Raw genomic sequence first — 20,604 nt, 5'->3', positions numbered from 1 at the left:
TAAATGTTAAAAATTGGACTCTTCACCGACGTTTTTGGGGTCAGTGGCAACATGGTTGTACCTCTCATGTACAGATTTCTAGTTTATACAACGGACCCTTGTTATCCGCTGGGGTTTGTTTCCAGGATACGCCGTGGATAACAAAATCTGTGGATGTTCAAGTCCCATTAAATATAACGGCATAGCACAATTGTGTCCCTTATATAAAATGGAAAATCAAGGTTTGCTATCTGGAATTTATACTTTTTCTGAATATTTTCAAACTGTGGGTGCTTGAATCCGTGGATAAAAAAATCCCGTGTTTTGCTTAAATTCAGCTTTAAAAAAGGATGGTACAAGTGATTCTGGCGTATTTTTCATTTTTTATTTTAAGGCTTCATGTGATGAATATTAAAGTATGCATTTTCATGCTAGTCTTTGCAATGGAAGTATAATTTGGAAGCTGTTGAAAGTGTATGAATTCCAAAGTGAAGAAGCTACACTACACCAAGATGTATTCCAAATTATTTGGAATTTTTTGAACACAAATTGGAACTGGATTAAAATTAGACTTCAGGGACAAAACATTGACTAAAATTTTATGATATATTAATCTCAGTCAGGCAGTTTGTTATTTTAAAGTTGTTATCTACTGTGTGTATATGTGCCTTCAAATCATCTTTTGACTTACAGTGACCCCCAAGGGTTTTCTTAGACAAGGAATACTCAGAGGTGGTTTTGTTAGTTCCTTCCTCTAAAATACAACCTGGCAGTTTCCCATTCAAGTGCTAACCAGAGCTGACCCTGCTTAGTTTCCAAAACCGAACAGGTTTTGTGGTAGTGGACAGAGCATGACTACTGAATAAAAGCTAGGTGTAGTTCAAGTTGTAACACCTAATCATAGTTTTACTTATAACTAAGTGTGAAACGTTTGAGTACCACTCTCATTTATAATAAACTTGAAGTGTTCATGTGCTCTATCACTGTTGATACTGTTTCTTGCCATAATCCTTCAATACAAATAGGATATGGGCCAAAATACATAAAAGATTGTCAGTCAGAGAAAGCCTGGTAGCATAAGAATGTTTTTAATCTGCCACCAAAAGGACAGCAGGGATGGGACCAACTTGTCCTCTCTAGGGAGGGAGTTCCACAACCTGGGAGAAGCCACTGAGAAGGCCCTTTCCCTCGTTTCCAGCAAACAAGCCTGAGAGAGTGGTGGGACAGAGAGAAGGGCCTTTCCTGATGATCTCAGTGTTCTAGTGGGTTTGTAAAGGATGGTGCGGTTCTTCAAATAACCTGGACCCAAGCTGTACATAAAGTCAACCTACCCAGTGAAAAAATCAAAATAGTTAAAGAGTTCACATACCTTGGATCAAATACTGATCAGGATGGATACTGCAGTCAAGAAATTAGATGAAGACTAGGATTGGGAAGGCAGCTATGAAAGAACTAGACAAGATCCTAAAATGTAAAGATTTTCAACTGAACACTAAAGTTAGAATTGTCCAAGCCATTGTATTCCCCATCTCAATATATGGATGTGAGAGCTGGAAAGTAAAGAAAGTGGATTGAGAAGAAATGTTCATTTGAGATGTGGTTCTGGAAAAAAATGTTGATACCACGGACAGCTAAAAAGACAAACAAATGGGTTCTTGAGCAGATAAATCCAAAAATTTCCCTGGAAGCCAAGATGATCAAATTAAGGCTGTCACACTTTGGCCACATTATGAGAAAGCATGACTCAGTAGAAAAGACAGGAATGCTAATAAATGTGGAGGGCAGTAGAAAGAAAGGGAAACCACACATTAGATGACTAGACTTAGTTAGGGAGATCATGGGTATGAATCTACAAGACTTAAGCAGAGCAGTGAAGGATGGAGATATTTTATCCACAGGGTCTCCATTAGCTCAGGGATGATTTGAGGGCAGTTAACAAGAACAACAACCTACAGAGACAAAGTCACTTCTTCTTTGTGGTCTCTGCGAAGCACACAAATGGATTATTCTGTGACTGCGCACTATTTCCATATCCTACTGGAATCGTTAGGGAAGACTTTTTGGCATAGCTCCGCCCACCCTCTATATAGGCAGGATGTCTTCCTGCCCTTTCTCAGTTCCTTTTGTCCACCGTGTGAGCAGTTTAGGAACCTCGCTTAGAATCTCTCCTTCCTTTTTGTATTGTATTCACTTGGCTGTTACCCGCCTCGATCCTCAAAGCGGAAGAGGTGGGATATAAATAATAATAATAATAATAATAATAATTATTATTATTATTCCTTAGCTTTTGCTTTCGTTTCCTGCATTTGCTCTGACTTCGTTTGACCTTGACTACTCTTTGGATTGTGATTTGGACTTGGTTTTGGACTCTGATTAATGGTAACACTTTCTCTCTCTTTATCCCTCGGCTTTGGCCTAAAGATGTCTGCGCACTCTTTTAAGAAGTGCTGTGAATGTGGGACAAATATCCCAGCATTTGACGGACACTCCTTGTGCCTCCTCTGCCTGAGCGAGGGCCATGTCCCTTCTTCCTGCCCTCGCTGCATGGCCTTCACACCGCAGGCCAGAAAGAATAGGGAGATGCGCCTGAGATCCATGCTGTATGCACAAATTTTGAAGCCTCCCTCCACCTCTGCCAAGGCTGCCGCCACCAAGGGCAAGCTCTCATCTCTGGCCTCAGGGGTCCCTGCGAAGGCTACTGCTACATGTATGGCTGCCTACCAACAGCAGCTTTGAGAGAAAGCTCTTTCCTTGTATGAAGTCCTCCCTGAGGACAAGAGACGGACAGCCATGGCCATCCATGCAGAAGCTCATGCACTGGCCTCGCACCAGATCTCAGTGGCCCGATACTTGGCTGACTGTGTCTCCTGACAACTCTCGGGCACCCTGGCCCTCCAATGCCACGCCTGGCTAAGGTCTTCGGACCTAACGCCTCAAGCCAAACAGGCCATCAAATATCTCCCCTTCAACGCTACGGGACTATTTCATAAGGAGACGGATGAGAAGCTAGACTTCAAGAACAAAATGAAGAACACAGCCCATAAATACAGTATGTCTTCTTCCTCGACTTCTTACCCTCCTTTCTCTCAGCGCCGTTCGGGATGGCAAAAACCCCTCTACCAGTCTTCAGACTACCAACAACAGCGCTTCCCTCCCCAACAACAAGGGAAATGCCAACAAAAACAGAAATACAAGCAACCCTTCCAAAAGAAGGATACAGAACAAGGCAAGAGCTGCTTCTGAAGCTCCCCAGCGCACTTCATCCTGTCATCTCATTTTGGGGATTGCCTGGCCCACTTCCACCACTCTTGGGCCTCCATAACATCCGACTCCTGGGTGCTTTCCATCGTCTGTAGGGGTTATGCCTTGGAGCTGCAATCCTCTCCCCCAAGGGGTATTATTCTTACCACTCCCCCCTCAGATGCCCTTCTCGACGAAGTGCACTCCTTTCTTCAAAAAGGGGCCATCGAGTCTCTCCCTCCGTCCCAGACCCAACATTGCCTCTTCTCTCGATACGTCATTGTTTTGAAAGCCACAGGCGGCCTCCGTCCCATCCTGGACGTGTTTTCTCAAGTCTTTCATTGCCTATAAGCATTTCCGTATGGTAACCTTGGCCTCCTTCTTGCCTCTCCTGCAGGAGTCAGACTGGTTTGCCACCTTGGATTTTCAGGATGCTTATTTCCACATCAGCATCTGAGAGGATCACCGGGACCTTCTCGCCTTCTCTGTCAGCCCCGACTGTTTTCGGTACCGAGTACTGCCCTTTAGACTTTCCACTGCACCGAGAGTTTTAACAAAGTGCATGGCGGTTGTAGCTGCATACCTCCACCAACAAAACATTGGCTTTCCTTACCTCGACGACTAGTTCTTCATGGCCCCGGCCAGGCAGATGCTCCTCTCCCATTTTGAGTTGGCACTCTTTCTCCTTCACCACTTGGGGCTCATGATCAACAGAGAAAAGTCCACCCTCTGCCCAAGCCAGCGGGTGCACTTCATAGGAGCCACCGTAGATTCCACGACCTGCAGAGCATACCTTCCTCACTACAGGTTCCTCAACCTCAGGTCTGCAATTCATCGCTGCCTTGCCTTCTGGCGCATCACTGCACAAACAGCTCAGGTCGCCCTCGGCCATATGGCATCCACAACATATGTCACGTCATGGGCCCGTCTCCGCATGTGTCCCTTCCAGTCATGGCAACTCTCAGTCTTCAACCCTGCCTTCGACAATCCACGGAAGTGGATCACCATTCCAAGGCCAGTGGCCCACTCTCTCCACTGGTGGCTTAACCCACGCAATGTTTTGGTGGGCGTCCCCTTTGTACCGCCACAACCTCAGACCTCACTGACCACCGATGCCTCAAACACGTGCTGGGGAGCCCATTTCGACGACCTCTTTGTTCACGGCAGATGGTCTCCCAAAGAACACCAACTCCACATCAACACGCTTGAGATGCTAGCGGTACAGAAGGCACTGAAGGCCTTCGAACCCTCCCTGCGAAACCAGGTCGTCCTCCTCCTCATGGACAACACGACTGTAGTGTATTACAGTTGGCCCTTCTTATACATGGATTTTTTATACATGGATTCAAGCATACACGGTTTGAAAATGTTCCAAAAAAGTATAAATTTCAAATATCAAACATTGATTTTCCATTTTTTATAAGGGACACCATTTTGCTATGTCTTTACATTTAATGGGACTTGAGCATACACGGATTTTGTTATACACGGGGTATCTTGGAACCAAACCCCAGCGTATAACAAGAGTCCACTGTACATCAACAAACAGGGTGGTACCAGGTCGGCCACCCTTCTCGGCGTCACCCTTCAAATTTGGAACTGGTTCATCTTGGAAGCCATACATCTCCCCGGAGAGGAGAACGAGCTTGCAGACAAGCTGAGTAGGGTTCTAGACTCTTGTCACGAGTGGCAACTGAACCCTCAGGTTGCCCTCCATCTCTTTTCTCTGTGGGGGACTCCCAACGTCAACCTTTTTACCTCTCATCTCGACACTCACTGCAACCACTTCTGCTCCGGGATCCCATCACCTCGGTTCCGAAGGGATGCCTTCCTCTTCCAGTGGTCCGGCAAAAAGTTCTATGCCTTCCCCCCATTTCCTCTAATCACCAGAGTGATAGCACAGCTGCTCACCGACAGATTGGATGTGATCCTGATCACCCCTTGGTGGCTGAGGCAGCCATGGCTTGCCCCCCTACTCCATTTCTCTCCAACAACCAATTCTGGCCTCTGCCATTCCGTCCCAACCTCCTGACCCTTCACGACGGTCGGGTTCACCACCCTGACGTGGACACTCCGTCTTGTGGCGTGGAGGATTTGGCCCTGACCCAGCTCTCAGTACCGTTCCAAAAAATCATCCTGGCTTCCCGAAAGCCTTCACTCAGTGCTCCTGCGCCCTTAAATTGGCTAAATTTTTTACTTTCCTGTCCTCAATGGGACTCACCTCTTCGGAAGTCAATGTCTCCATTGTTTTGGACTTCCTCCATCACCTTTCAGCATCTGGCCTCTCCATTTTGTCCTTAAAATGCTACCTTGTGGCTATCTGTGCCGTCCATCCTTCTTCACTGACCCACTCGTAAAGAAATTTTTCAGAGGCCTTGCCAACCTAAGACTGCCAGCAGTGATCCCGATCCCGGCTTGGGACCTCCGGCTCGTCTTAGCGTCACTTGATACCTCACCCTTTGAACCTTTGGCTTCCTGTTATCTCAGGCTCCTCACCTGGAAGACAGCCTTCTTGGTAGCCATCACCTCAGCACTCCAGGCCAGTGAACTCTGTGCCCTCTGTATGCACTCTCCGCACTTGAAATTTTTTAAGGATGGGCGGCGCGGCTTGCAGCAGCTGGGAGGAGTGACAGAGAGAGGCCATAAAGCCCTGGAACAGCACCCATTCCCCCTTGGTGGCGTGGCTCGCAGCGGCTGGGAGGAGTGACGGAGAGAGGCCATAAAGCCCCGGAACAACGCCCATTCCCCCTTGGCGGCGCGACTTGCAGTGGCTGAGAGGAGTGGCAGAGAGAGGCCATAACATCATAGGCCTCCCCATATTACATCAGTCCCCTCGCAGCGAAAGCAGCCGTCCTGCGGAGACTGTGGAGCAAGCGAACGGTGACAGAGAGGAGATACCTCGGCATCACCAATCCATCCTTGGCAGATACCTATAAGTCTCTGAAGCCATACATGCTGAAGAAGCTATAGGTTTCTTCATCTCGCTATAGAAGGTGAGGTAGTTTGTGGGGGCTTGTCAAGAGTCTCAAATGTCTCTCTTAACCAAACTCTGCCTTGAGAGACAGATATTGGAGGAGAGGGAATTGGAGACCGCAGAGCAGCCACTGTTGAGGGCGGTAGCCTTTAGGCACAGCTTGCAAGCAACTTGAATCTTTTTATTTCTTTACATCCATAGAAGACAGAGGATCAGGAAAGGGACACATATTTCATTCCAAAAATTAGAATAGTAACACTGGCAGAGTGAGCAGAATTAGAAGTATCCAGGAGGAAAGATAGCCTAATTTTGTATATTCACATACTTACGCTCTGTGTTTTTCTTTTTCTTTTCTTTTTTTTACCTACGGCTTCATTGGGGTAACATTGTAAATGTAAAGAAAAGGAGAGAAAACTTTATTTTAGTAGCTGACATTTAAGAATACCTCCTTTCATCCCCACCCATTATAAAGTCTACATTAGGAAAATTGACTGACAAATTGGGGTATAAAAATTAGAATAAAAATTAAATGGCTTCAGGCATAAGGACACGGTACCAAACACAAGCGCAAGGTCAATTTCAATGCTCTTACAGTACAAGAAGAGGATCAACAGAAAACATAAATAAACAGGAGGACATTAATGTAACAGAACTTCAGGAATTAAGGGAATTTAAAAAAGCGTTTAAAAAAGAGATAAGAAAGGAATTAAAGTATACAAGTGAGGAAATAAGATCGGATATGAGAAGAGAGATAGAAGGACTAGCAAATAAAATAGATAAAATAACAGAGGAATTCACGGACTTAAGAACTGAAGTTGAGCAACTGACAGATAAAACAAAAGAGCTAGAGAGGAAAACAGAGACTATTGCAAAAGAACAAAATAAAGACAATTAAAATGCTTTAATACAGGAAATGAGATACAGGGGAAGATGTATTAAACTCCGAGGGGTTCCTGAAGTGGAAAAGGAACAGCTACCTGGACGTATAATACCTGACATGGCTACATTTTTAAACATCGCAGAAGAAATACTTAGATTCACAAATTGAAAAGGCATTTCGAATTAACTCGACATTTGCAAAAGAAGCAAATTAGAAAGAGATATAGGCCTGTTACAGACTGCCAAAATAAAGCTGCTTCGGGTCTCTTTGGAGGTATGCTGTTTAAATGATGCATGCATCCTAAGAATCCGGAAGCTGCACCAAAGCTGCACTCCAGTGCTTAGGAATGGAGTGTGGCTTTGGCACGACCTCCGGACTCTTAGGACCCATGCATCATTTAAATAGCATACCTCCAAAGAGACTCGAAGCAGCTTTATTTTGGCAGTCTGTAACAGGCCATAGTTATCTGCTTCACAAATGCCAGACTAAGAAACAAACTCTGTCAACAGTGTTACGATACGAAACTAGTAATAGATAATAAAGACGTTGAAGTATATAAAAATCTGCCAGAACAAATCCTTAGAAAAAGACAGGGTTATAAATCCCTTACAGAAGCTTTAATAAAAAATGAAATAAGGTTCAGATGGGAGAGGATTGAAGGAGTGTCATTTATATTTAAACAAAAAAGATTCAAGATCTGTACTGTAGATAAAGCTAGAGAGTTTTTCAGAAAGGTACTAGACAAAAGAAAAAGCCCACAAGAGGAACAGATAAAGAAAAAGAATACAAAAGATTCAGAAGAGGACCCAAAGCAAAAGAGAAAAGAGAACAGAGGCTCAAAAGAAGGGGGGGGGGAGTAATTGAGAGATAATACAGAGGAGGAAGACAAGACATAAACATGGGATTCAAAATTGGCTCATTAAATGTCAGAGGTTTAAACAAGCCACATAAAAGGGGGTTAGTATTTCATTATCTGGAAAAAAATGTTGTAATATTTGATGTGTACAAGAAACTAAAATATGGGACAATGAAATAAAATATTTGAGAAATCCCTGACTCGGACATGTATTCTATTCATCTGATAAAAATAAAAGAAGAAGAGGGGTTGCAATATATGTAAATAGAAAATATGAAGTTAAGGAAATATGTAAGGATGATGAGGGGAGATTTGTAGCAATACAGCTAGAAGTACAAAACCAAAAAATAGATGTGATGTGGTTTGTATATATGCACCACTTGAGAAAAAAGATGCTTTCTTTAAGAAATTAAATTATGAATTAGAAAAAAACAAATGGAGACAGAGTAATTATAGTGGGAGACTTCAATGGGGTACTCAAGCCAAGGAGAGATAGAAGATCAAGGAAAAAAATTAAGGCTAGCCAAGGGAAACTCCCCGGTAGTTGTTTCGAGATGATAGAAGAACATAAATTAACAGATGTATGGACACATTTATATAAAGAAAAGGATGGATATACATATTTCTCAGAGACACATCAATCAGTCTCCAGAATAGATATGTTCTTAGCAACAAATAAATTATTACCACTGATTAAAAAAATGGAAATATCACCTAGAACACTATCAGACCATAATATGAAAGAAGTTGAGATAGACATTGGTTCTAGGAAGACTGAGTGGATTTGGAGACTGAATGAAGACTTAATAACAGACGAAAAATATGTCAATATTTTGAAAAATGAAATTAAACTATTCCTAAAAGAAAATACTACACCTGAGATACAACACAAAACAGTCTGGGATACCTGTAAACCAGTTGTTAGAGGATTACTGATAAAAAGAGTGGTGGAAAAGAATAAAGAAAAGAAGACTAAAGAAATAGATATTAAGCAAGAATTAAAAAATTTGGAAGAGAAAATAAACAAAAACCTCACAGATGGAAAGTTGAAATATAAATACGAGATAACTTAAGCATAAAATACAAGAACAGAATTTAGAAGAATTAGCAAAAAAAAATAAAAAATTGTAAAACAAACAATTCGAACAGGCAAATAAAACAGGGAGATGGCTTGCCCATAAGCTAAAAAAATAAAAAATATATATGATATCTGAAATTAGTTATAAGGGGAAAACAGTAACAAAACCAACAGAAATCAAGAAGGCATTTCAAGAATATTTTTCTCGAATATTTAAGGAAGAAACAGAAAATGGAAACTACCAAAATAAGATGAAAGAATACTTAGAAAGTAAAACTATAAATAAGATTTCAAAAGAACAGCAAGAAATGCTAAATAGGCCCTTTACAGAGGAAGACATTTTAATAGCAATTAACACACAAAAAATGGGAAATCGCCAGGCCCAGACGGGTATACGGCCATGTTTTATAAAGTCTTCAAAATGGAAATATGTAAAATATTATGTGACACATTTAATAATATAATAATTTAATAATATAGCGAAAGGAGGGAAACCAATCTCCTGGAACCATGCAGATGTGGTGTTAATACCAAAGGAGGGAAAGGACAAAACAGAAGTAACAAACTATAGACCCATTGAGCTGCTAAACCAGGATTACAAAATCTACACAACACTTCTTCAAATGGGTGACTTCTACAATCCTCCTGTCCTGTGAGATCTTTGGGAGGACTCCGCCTGCTCGAATTCGAGCCCACTCCACCAGGGCGGTAGCTTCATCTTCAGCCTTCCTCTCCAGAATTCCCTTGGAGAACATTTGCAAGGCTGCGGTGTAATCACAAGCTTTGACCTTTATCAAGCACTACAGACTTGATGTCAGACACCAACGTGAAGCAGCATTTGGCAGAGCTGTTCTCCTTTCTGGTTAGCTGGTTTTTGGTTTCATAATTTGTTTATTGCCAGGACACTCCCTCCTCCACAGAGGACTAAGCTTGCCAGTCTAACCCATTTGTGTGCTTCACAGAGACCACGAAGGAGGAGGACAGGTTGCTTACCTGTAACTAGTTCTTCAAGTGGTCATCTGCGAATCCACACAAATCTCGCCCATCCTTCCCTCTGTCGTGTCCTTCTCTCTTCCTTGTCTGCTCTTACGGCGGACCTTTTGGAACTGAGAAAGGGCAGGAAAACATCCTGCCTATATAGAGGTTGGGTGGTACTACTGCCAGAAAGTCTTTCCTAGCGATTCCAGTAAGATCCGGAAATGCTGCGCAGGCACAGAATAACCCATTTGTGTGGAGTTGCAGATGACCACTTGAAGAACTACAGTTACAGGTAAGCAACCTGTCCTTGTGTATCGCAGTCTTAAGACAAACCTATCACAGGTTTTCTTGATAAATATTTTAGAGATAGTTTGCCATTGCCTTCCTCTGAAGCTGCGAGAATGCTTTTATTGAGAGTTCCTGCATGGCAGGGGGTTGGACTGAATGGCCCTTGTGGTCTCTTCCAGCTCTATGATTCTATGAGAATGTGACTTGTCCAAGATCAGCCAGTGGGTTTCCTTGGCCGAATGGGGCTTCAAACCCTGGTCTCCTGGATTTCTTTACAAATACTGAAACCAGCACGCCATGCTTGACAAGATTAAGTTGATACTTAATGCTGACTTCTTAAAGGACAGAAGCTTAATGTTCCTCCCATATTAATTTAATTGTCATTATATTCAGTAGCAAAATATGAATGTGTAGAATATATTCCAGTCAATGGAGGAATAAGGTCTATGACAGAAGAAATTATAAATAGGTGATCTGAAGAAGCCTTTCCCTACCTGATGCCCTCATATTATTAATTTGACTGGGGATGATGAGACTTGTAGTCCAACACATTTGAAGGAAACTAGTTTGGGGAAGACCACTCTATATTCTGCTGTTCACAATGTCAAACATTTGACATATGTGTCACTACATTTTTGATAGTGTGAGTGCAGTCTGCCCTTCCTTTACGTGGGGGATCTGTTACGGACTCCCCCGTGGAAAGGGAATTCCTCCTATGCTTGAGCCTCATTTAAATGAATGGGGCTCGTCATGCGGCAGTGTGGTGGTGCGGCGGTGGCACCCTTATGGGATGCTGAATTACTAGCATAATTATACTGGCTGCACACATTGTTTTTCTGGACAGATGACCCCCTCCCTTGGAACAGTATGTAGACAAGATTTATTGTGGAATAATTTGGCTTAGAAGGATTTCCATTTTGTTTGGTGTACAGTTGGCCCTCTATTTTTGCAGGGGATCTGTTACAGAACCCAGCCCGTGAAAACGGAGGCGTGTGCATATTATTATTATTATTATTATTATTATTATTATTATTAACCTTTATTTATAAAGCACTGTAAATTTACACAGCACTGTACATACAGTCTTTTTAATTGGACGGTTCCCTGCCCTCAGGCTTACAATCTAAAAAGACACGACACAAAGGGAGTGGTGGTGGGGAAGGGGCCTCTCTAGTAGGATAATACATATAAAATACATAGCAATACAGGAAATGATTCAATAAAACAGGGAACAAAAGAACATCAAATAGCAAGTGACAATTATGCAATGCCTGGGAACGCTGCCCTGAACAGGATGGTCTTCAACTGCGTTTTGAAGCTGGTTAAAGAAGTGATGGCTCTTGCTCGCGGGGGAAGAAGGTTCCAGGAGTGAGGGGCAGTGAGTGAAAAGGGGTGAATCCGAGATGGGGCAGAGGAAATCCTGGGCTGAGACAGCAGACCTTGACAACTAGAACGGAGGGCCTGAGTGGGAAGGTGAGGAGAAATAAGGTCTGATAAGTAAGGAGGGGCCAGTCCATGGAGGGCTTTAAATGTCAACAGCAGGAGCTTATACTGAATGCGGAAAGGGAGGGGGAGCCAGTGAAGGGATGCCAACACAGGAGAGAGATGGTCACAGCGGTGGGCGGATGTGATAATGCGTGCAGCTGAATGCTGGACAGAAATTAACGGACGGAGGTGAGAAAGAGGAAGCCCTGCCAGAAGGATGTTACAGTAATCAAGTCGTGAGATCACTAAGGCATGGACTAGGATCTTGGCAGTAGAGGCGAAGAGATAAGGTCGGATTTTGGCAATATTGTACAAAAAGAATCTACAAGCCTTGGCTGTGGTCTGGATCTGAGGGATACACGACAAAGAAGAATCAAAGATAAAACCAAGACTGCAGGCTTGCTGGACTGGTTGAATAGAAATGTTGTCCACGGAGACAGAAAAGGAGTGTTGAAGGGTGGGCTTAGGAGGAAAGACAAGAAGCTCCGTCATAGGCTTGAATGGGGCGCACCCCTGTGCGTGTGCCATTGGAAATAGCAGAGGTCACTCTTCCGTAGATATACAAGGGTGTGGATCTCAGATCCAAGAGTTAGGAGGGGCAACTGTGTTTCTCTTCTGTGATGGAATTTAAGATGATGCACTGGAGAGCCAGTGTAGTGTAGTAGTTTGAGTGTTGGACTAGCACTCTGAAGACTAGAGTTCAAATCTCCACTCGGCCATGGAAACCCACTGGATGACCTTGGGCAAGCCCCATTCTCTCAGCGTCAGATGAAAGCAATGGCAGGCCTTTTCTGAACAATTATTGCCAAGAAAATCCCATGATATGGCCGTCTTATGATCACCGTAATTTGGAAATTACTTGAAGGTACACAGCAATAATGACTCTGTAACTAGCAGCTGTTACATATAACCAAACCTTTTCCCACTCACATCAGAAACATTCCAGCTATTGAACTAAGAAAGCTAGCAATCTACTTTCTGCGACTGTCAGTAGTATATATTGCCAATTTTTCTTTGTCAGGTGATACTAGTCAAGAGGCTTCTGTGCGTAGTGTGCATACAGCATATCAAGGATATAAGAGGATTGGTCTCGAGGAAGACATCCCATTCCCCCCCCCCCATGCTCTCTTTCCTAACCTTTAGCAGAACCTCTAACCTTTGTGTAATTCCCTCCCCTACCCATTTTAAAGAATCTTTTCAATGCTGCTACTCTATATCCATTATCACCTTTAACCTCTGTAACGCTACTCTCAAGTTGCCTTTCTGTTTTAGTTTAAAATGTGCTCCCCTCGTGATCCTCTTACATCTACCGTCTTCTCATCCTGTGAATAGTTTTATTTCCAAAGCCTCAAAAGACTATTGGGCAGCTACATCACACAGTTTTCAGCTATTTAGCTAGTCTGAATGTCAGATCTAGAGAGGGGGAAGATCTGCTGTTGTGTCCATGAGAAGGATTGCGCCGAAACATTTACAAATAACAGTTCCAACGAAAGTCAGTTTATATTCAAATGTGTGAACACTAATCCTGGCTCCAGCTATCTCATATAGTTTTAGTAGAATGTTAAGTTGGTTTCTAAGAAAATTAAGACATTAAGTGAAGTGTATCTAAGCTTATTGTATGATTGAGAAGGGTGTTTACTGGCTTGGATTCCTCATCCTGTTGTTTAATTTATACAAGTGTTTAATTTGCCTGGCATACTATCTTGTGGTTATCTTCCCCTGATTTTTGCTTTAGCCAGTCCTGGTAAGAAGCCCAGATTCAAGGGATATATGTTTAGCTATTAGTGAATGAGCTGATGAGAAATCATAGCACATGTAAACATGATAAATTACAGGAATTCTTTGTATGAATATAATCTCTATAAACTCAGCTAGAACTTACTGTATATGCTTGACTCTAAGTCGACTTCATGTGTAAATTGAGGGCAAGTTTTGGGGCCAAAATTATGGATTTTGACATGACCTGTGGATAGCTCGAGGGTACAAAGTTGAGGCTCCTTCAGTATGTGTATGTGTGCATGCGCATGCAGCAAGAGGAACTCTCCTTGAGGCTTTTTGCTTCTGTGTTCAGCTTTCATTTCAGCCTTCAGACAGCAAGGTGCCGTGGGCAGGAGAGGGACTCTTAAACAAACAGCAATATCAATCAGTCACCCAGGCCCCTTTCTGCTTGGCTCAAGAGAGAAACTGCATGGGGAGATCTGAAGGAGCTGCTATCACATTACCATAGTGACCCGTAAATAAGTCAACCAGGGATTTTGGGGTCAATTTTTGGGCATAAAGTTTTAGACTTACAGTATAGACGAGTATATATAGTGACATTTGTTATGACTTGTACTTTGTACTTGACATGCAGGAAATTTTGCAAAACAGAAAAGAGCTTAACAGTGTTTTCATTTGTTAGTCTGTTCCTCTGAGCACTAGGGTTTACTTTGTCTTCTTAGAAGAACAATTGGAAGTTCATAACCTGTATTTATCCCTTCTGATATGATTGATTACAATATCCCAGATAACTATAAATAAACATGGTTGTATAAAAGTATAGCTCAGGTAACAAAGTTGCAGTGTTCCTAGGCATTGCTTTTATAGAAAATAGGGTACTAGAGGCAGAAATAACATGAAAATGAAAGGGAGAGGTTCTACATCACAACAAAATGGGCAGCTCAACATATTTTAGCAAACTTTTTATGTAGACTATCTCTCTGCAGAAGTGAAATGAAAAAAACAGATGAGGTAAGCCTTGCATAAATAAAAATACCTTGAACCTTCTAGAGACAATTTAGCACCTTCTTTCATAATGCTTCGAGGGATGATTTCTTACATCAGTCTCCCCTTTTTTTCTTTTGATTTCCATTTTGATTGCCAAATTATGGTGTTTTGTTTGTTTTTTAACATACCGGATGCAGCTAGTGAGGCAGGTTTATTTGCTCTCCCCTTTTCTCTATATTTTACTTTCACACATGCTTGCTACAGCGTCCAAAGGTACTGTAGCTGCTGCTGTTTACCTTGTCTGTTTGAAGGTAGGGACATATGGTTACAGTAGGAGCAGCTGGAGCAGAGTTCTTCTAAAGCTACTTTACTTTACTTTACTCAGTCTCAATGCAGTAAACAATGCTTTATTGCATTGTTTACTGCAGAATGCTGCTTTACCCTTTCTCTAGCCCTCCTTGACCGTCCTCCTATGCCAAACCTGCTAAAAAAAATTCCAGCTAGGCTGAGGACAAGGAGGAAAGGGGGAGTTGAATAGTTATAAAAACTCTTTGTATAAAGGAGCATTTTTGTCAGAGGCTTTGTTAACTGAGGCATGTCGGTATATGATGTGGAAATTTTTCCATGGAAAAAATATAGCATCAGAAAAATTTCCATTTTGGGAAAATGTCCACCCTATGTTTCTGCTTTCATTCTGTAGAGCAATTCAAGTTTTCTAAGGCTTCAGCCTTTGTTAAGGAAACAAAGATATTTAAATATCAAAAATATCAAAGCCGAACCTGTTAGGATCTAGCTTTAAATCAGCAGAGTAGCAGAAACATGTCCTTGTCTAACAGTGTGTCTCAAAGAACTGAGACTGACTCAAAAAACAACACAAGTAGCTTGCAGTTTAAACAAAAGTTTACTAATGGCTTGAATCTACATATGCATAGAGGCTATATCCTAATCTAGCTAATGAATAGTTCAGGTAAAGAAGAAATCTTTGTCTCACCATTTTTCCAAAGCAAGTTGAGAAAGGAGGAAGATTGGGAATCCAACAGGGAAAGAGAAAATCATTGTGTGAGAGAGAACTTCCCAAAAGGGGGAGTGATCTGAATCACATGTTTAGTTTACCAATTTGCAAAGTTATTACCCTGTGATTCAGTAGGAGCAAATGGGATGTTTGAGGGGAGACAGCAGGATTTGCATGCAGGAAAATCCCAGCTATCTGAGGAGGGGAGGAGAAAATGCAAAAAATCTCCTAACCAGTTCTAGTTCTGTGGCTTACTCAGAACTGTGGGAAAAGCCACGCATGTGAAAACATGATTCCTTCCCAAACACTTGCTCAGCTCTAGACGTGTCTGATTGTATGGCTCTGCATGAGCAGAAAGCAGTCCAGATGTGTGTTTTTGCTGTTGAACACAGCTACAAGTAAGTTACCTATTGTCCCCCTCCCTACTTGATTGCAAACTTAGTATGATCCCATCTAGTCCCCTGTTCCCATACATAGCTCTGTGTTCGAAGCTTGAAAAGGTTTGCTTCCCACTACAGCTACTTAGGCAGGGAATTTAGAATTTGACCGAAGGCTGTTGCACACTAGCCAAGAGAATGGGGGTAGTAAGTGAATTATGTGGAAATGTATGCTTACCTAAACCTACACTGAAACTCTTCCCACTTTAAAGCTGCATATTAACTACACTCAATTCATATTTAGCTTTGGTGTGGTTTAAAGAATTGAGAGGATATAAATTGTTGTAGAATTACGTCCTTGGGTCTTTGTTCTTAACATCTTGGTTTATCTGTAATTAGAATTTTAAGGGATGAAGTGTTTATGCAGTAACTGTGAATATAGGAAAAGATGTTTAGTTTGACACAAATAAGCATATAGCAAATTGTTTTTTCAGTATTTTTAAAGTTAAAACTGTTATTGGGGAGATTGGATTTCAATACCTCTGAACAGAAAATGTGCAGTAGACTCTAAAAAAAATTGTGGAGCAGTGGACTTCAAATCCCCAAACTGGATATACAAAGACCTGATATCATTGTTAATAGTAATTTTATTCTGGAATGGTATTTTTAAAAATATTTATTTATTTAACTTTTTCTTTTTGGTACTGCCAGCTATTCCTAGCTACCTCACAGTAGCTACCTAGCTACCTGCAAATATATATATAATGAGGAGAGTTCAGCCCAAAATGAACACATGCCACTCCTAGAAGCTTTTAGAGGCAGCATATTTAGTTTTTGATACCTCCTGCCCAAACAACCTGCCAAAGTCCTGCAGTCTGCCATTGAACTCAGATATTAGAAACAGGAAGTGAGTTGCAGTTGCAGTTTGTCACCAGTGTGGTGGGTGAAGTATGACCCGTCTGCCTGCATGCCTACCTACCCTTGGTCTAGATCATGTCCCATACCATCAGATACTATTTCAGTTATCACAGTTTTGTGAGATATTTAGCCTTCTCTGTCAGAGAGCTCTGGTCCCACAACATACTATAAATTCCAGAATTCCATAGCATTGAGCCCTGGCAGCTAAAGTGGTGTCAAACTGGATTACTTCTGCAGTGCAGATGCAGGCAGTATCTCAGTGGGTCCAACCTCTGCATGTGAAAGTTATTTTTGAAACTATCAAACATATTAGCATTATACTGATAATGCATCTTACTATTTTTCTACATGTTTAATATAATCAGAAGGACAAGCCAGTAGGTTTAACTTAATTTAAGCCGTGTCTTCTATTTATTAATTAACATCTGAGCTCATTCATATTTCACTTACATGTTGATACATTCCTCTTCAGGTGTCTCACGTTTTCTAGAATTTTATGTATTTTCCAAAGTGTCAAATGTCAGAAAACTATTTTCTAGTTTTTATTCTCAAGTTGAAACTATATGAAAGTGCTCTTTTTCTAAAGCAGGGGTGAGGCAAGGGTAACCCTAGAGCCACATATGGCCTGCAAAGCTCTGTTTGCAGCCTCGGACTTCCCTGGACCACTCTTTCTGCAGAGGAAGAGGGAATTGTCTCTTATGGAAAGCTCCCCCTCAGCACTGTTTAATAGGGAAAAGCATTCAAAAATAAAGGTGGCACAATTGGTGGGTATGAGAGAGAGGGGTTTCTCAGTGGCTGTCCCTAGACTCTGGAACTCCCTCCCCAGGGAGGGCAGAATAGCCCCCTCCTTGTTGTCTTTTGGTCAGCAAACTAAAACCTTCATATTCAGACAGGATTTGAACACATACAGTTTTTAAAGAACCGGTTTGGGGTGCTGCATTGTTTTGACTGAACTGTTTTAAAGAGTTTTAATGTTTTCAAATGAATTTTATTCTTTTAATTTGGGAGTGAATTGTTTTAATACTGTAAATAGTTTAATTCTTGTTTTAAGTTTTTCTATGTTTTTAATTATATTTTTTTAAAATTGTGAGCCGCATTGAGTTCCAAGCTTGGAGGAAAAGAAGGCTGTGAATACTAATAAATAACAAACAAGCAAACAAACAAATATTAGCATGTCCAACTGGTCACCAGATTATTTTAAACCAGGGGTTCCCAACCTTTTTGATTCGTGGAGCCCTTATTTCTACGGCAGAGCCCCTAAGAGGCCCCTATTACAAGTTAATGGTGTTTAGGAGTATATATAAGAATATATTATTACAGTGGTGCCTCGGGTTACGAAATTAATTCGTTCCGCTGTCAATTTCGTAACCCGAAAGGCTTTCGCAAGCCGAATCCCCATAGGCGCTAATGGGGAAAAGCCGCGATTCCGTGTGAAATCGCGCAGAAAAGCACCAAAAGTTTTTTCGTAACCCGAAAAAACTTTCTTAACCCGGAACAATAATTTCCTATGGGTTTTTTTCGTATCCTGAAAATTTCGTAACCTGGGTATTTCGTATCCCGAGGTACCACTGTATTCTTTGATTTCATTCAATTTTTATTTGTTTCATTTTCATGGAATGGGTGTGGAACATCCATGAAGTGCAAATGGAACTGTAAGGGGCTCCTTGGAGCACAGGTTGGGAACACCTGCTTTAAACACTTATGTATGACTGCATGAGACAGATTTCCTTGACTAGTAATGTGCAGTCTTTAGAAACCTTTGAAACACTGCTGAATTCTTCATAAGGTCTATCTGTACTAAACAGTTGTATCAATTTAACTGTTACAGCTCCATTCTACGGAATCTTGGGACTTAAAATTCAGCAAGATATTTAGAATTTTTTCAGTCAGGAGTGTGAATTTGATCAGGTTACTTTGAAAACTGTCATTCAGTGGAGTGCACTAGAGTACATTAGAACTTTGTAGCACAGGGTGCTAAGTGCTTCACTAAATTACAGATCACAGGGTTCATTAGGATGGTGTCCCAGTTGTTAAAAGTGCTGCTAAACTAAAACAACTGCATTGCAGATACATCTGTGTAATCTTTGGGCATCAGACATATGAGTTGTGCAGAACCCATATCTCTAATGTTCCCTCTCATGCCATTTTTACCCTTTTATTGATGACAACACAAGGGACATTCTGTGTTGCTGATTTCATGAAGTTTTGTTTTGTTTTTTGCTGAGCAGCCATCTAATTTATTCCTTTGATCTTTTATCTTTTAAAATTAATTATATTTTTAAAAGAATTTTAGCATTATTTTGTGAATACTTGCAACATCAGAGAATATAGTTCGAAAGGCTCCATTTTGAAAACATGGATCCTTCAACTGTATCTCCCTAGTACACATATGTCCTCTGCCTATACTTACTCAGAAAACCTGGAAAGTAAATTCCTGCACATTTTGTATTCTTCCTGACTTATATATAACAGGATTGCCACTGTTGTTTCTCATAGCAGCTATTATGGAAGAAGACTATGAAAGTATTGGGCTCTTAGATCAAGATTTAGTCTCAGATGACTTGTCTATTGATGGCTTGCTCCAGGGATGTCATGCAGGAGGTGCCAACTGCAGCTGGTGACACCTCAGAGAGAGGTGAACACCTGGTGAAGTAGTTGCTCACCATCTGTCCCAAGCCGCACCTTTTCCATATGCCTGGCACACCAGAACAGTGGGTAGGAATGAAGGACAAGGTGCTGGAGGGGGTATTGCTGCCACCCAGCAGCCTCTTCCAGGTCTGGCAGGGCTACTGGCTGGGCGGGAAAGGAAGGCGATAGCAGTAGGGGTATCCACGGACTCCTTTCATTCAGGGGAAGAGGAAGAATCTGTGGCCACCATTGCCGCTGCTGCCACCACTCCTGCCCCCATTTCTTGGCTTGAACAGCAGCCCTGCCAGACATGGAAGGGGCTGCTGGGCAGTGGCAGTACCCCACCCCTTACCAGCAGCCTTGCATTGTCTACTGGGATGTGTGTGTTTCGGGGCATCAGGCCAGGGGTTGCATCCTCCTCCTCTTCTGTGCCCCTACCTCCCCTCCTTCTGAAGGGCCATGGGGGATCCCTGGGAGCCCTGCCCCAGCCCCTCCCACCCCTAACTTTGCTCCATGGGGTGGAAGGAGACATGTAAGATCAGATCCCTCCATCTGCTGGCATTCACCAGAGCTGTGGGGTGGCTTCCTGCCTGGGAGAGACAACATGAGTTACTACATTGGGGTGACACCAACCCTAGTGATGTCACTGGTTTGGTCAACCTAATTGCTTGCCGCCTGGAGATTTAGTGTGAGCTCCATCACTATTCTACTGCTCTGCTATTCTACATGTCTCTGCTATTCTACTGTTGGTATAAAGTACAGTAATGATCAATATCCATGACTCTTACAGTTCATTGGTGCCAACATCTGATGAACAGGCTGACTTACCTGAACTTCCTTTGTTTAAAAAGAGTGAGGCTAAACGAGGACCTTAATTAGAGCTAATGAACAAAGAAAAGGGTTTAAAAGATTGGCATCTGGCACCAAAGAGGTTTCTATTGGGCTTCACACTATAGTACCAGCCTCTGTGTCACTGAAGTCAATCCACAACATCTCTGATACTACCTTGCTAGCTATCTCAGGACTGTGTCTTCTCACAGAGCATGGAAGTCAAAACAACATAGCAACAGAGATAGTGAGAACAACCTCTGCCTGAAGTCAAAGTGTTGGCGGAGTAGAAAGTCCTGACCTAGGGGGACAAATAATCTGTTATGTTATAAGACACTATACATCTGGTTCAATATTAGCGAGTGATGGTTTGCTTG

The 20,604-nt window shown here is 42.1% G+C and overlaps 1 protein-coding gene across 5 annotated transcripts in view; it reads left to right on the top strand.

Moving 5' to 3' along the window:
- The window catches only part of STAG1 (STAG1 cohesin complex component), a 195,302-nt gene that overhangs the window by 54,407 nt on the left and 120,291 nt on the right, over nucleotides 1-20,604 (top strand). The gene's annotated exons all lie outside the window — the stretch shown is intronic.

This window comes from Sceloporus occidentalis, unplaced genomic scaffold, assembly GCF_023333645.1.
Source record: "Sceloporus occidentalis isolate IW3139 unplaced genomic scaffold, rSceOcc1.0.p SCAF_2, whole genome shotgun sequence".
NCBI classification, from domain to species: Eukaryota; Metazoa; Chordata; class Lepidosauria; order Squamata; family Phrynosomatidae; genus Sceloporus; species Sceloporus occidentalis.
This window is presented reverse-complemented; position numbering and strand designations above follow the sequence as displayed.